We start from the raw sequence: 844 nt of genomic DNA on the forward strand, positions 1-844 counted from the left end.
ACCATTGGGCGAGAGACAGATCCATAGCACTGGCCACCATGAGGCCTCAACCTCAGCATGAACAGAGAGCTCAGGCAACAGCTGTGGGCAAATGGACTGTGAGAAGGGGGTCCCTCATGACACAAGGGCAAGAGGGGCCAATACAGGACAAAGGAGAGTTCCGGGACAGGGCTTTCTCAGCCCCAGGATGTCAGGCTCTTGGCACAAGACAACTCTACATTTGGGGCATATACCAGACACCCCCAGAAAAGGGAGGTGCCCTTCCTGGGACAGTAGGGTAGAGAGATTCTAGAAAAGGCTGTGTTCAGGAGAGAAGGAGAAAGGCCAAAGAACCAGCAAACAAGTAGTCAGATTAAAAAAAAAAAAAAAGGAAAGGAGATGGGGGGCAAAGCTGGGACATATGGACAGACAAAAAGGAGGCACATGTGATCCTCCCAATGGACAGGTTGTTCCAGCTCAGGGCTGCACATCTGCTGCAGATGGGCACTGGTCAGGTGTGCTAGGGTGAGGTGGAGACAAAGGGCGGTGAGACATAAGTTTGGACTAGATGGTCTGGAATCCACACAGGTGAGTCTGCATCCTGTGGAAATATCTTCTCCCCCAGGTTAAAAGTACATCAGGTCCCTTCCAGGTTCCTGTAAGCAAGTCTCTCCATTTGATGAGGGCTTTAGGTTTAGTTAGATCAGGGTTCCAATGCCTGTACATCGGGGAATTTCCCTCAGAATATACATTTAGTATATTAATTACAAATAGAGTATGTTGTAGAACATGATGAGAGGAATATTTAAACTCATTTTCTTGTAATATTTTGTAACAGGAGTAAATCAACCACTGCTGGGGCTCT

The 844-nt window shown here is 47.7% G+C and overlaps 1 pseudogene; it reads left to right on the plus strand.

The window, feature by feature from the left end:
- LOC102773249 overlaps positions 1–844 on the plus strand; it is a 16,012-nt pseudogene that overhangs the window by 663 nt on the left and 14,505 nt on the right.

The sequence above is a fragment of the Myotis davidii genome, unplaced genomic scaffold (assembly GCF_000327345.1).
Source record: "Myotis davidii unplaced genomic scaffold, ASM32734v1 scaffold741, whole genome shotgun sequence".
Classification (NCBI taxonomy): domain Eukaryota; kingdom Metazoa; phylum Chordata; class Mammalia; order Chiroptera; family Vespertilionidae; genus Myotis; species Myotis davidii.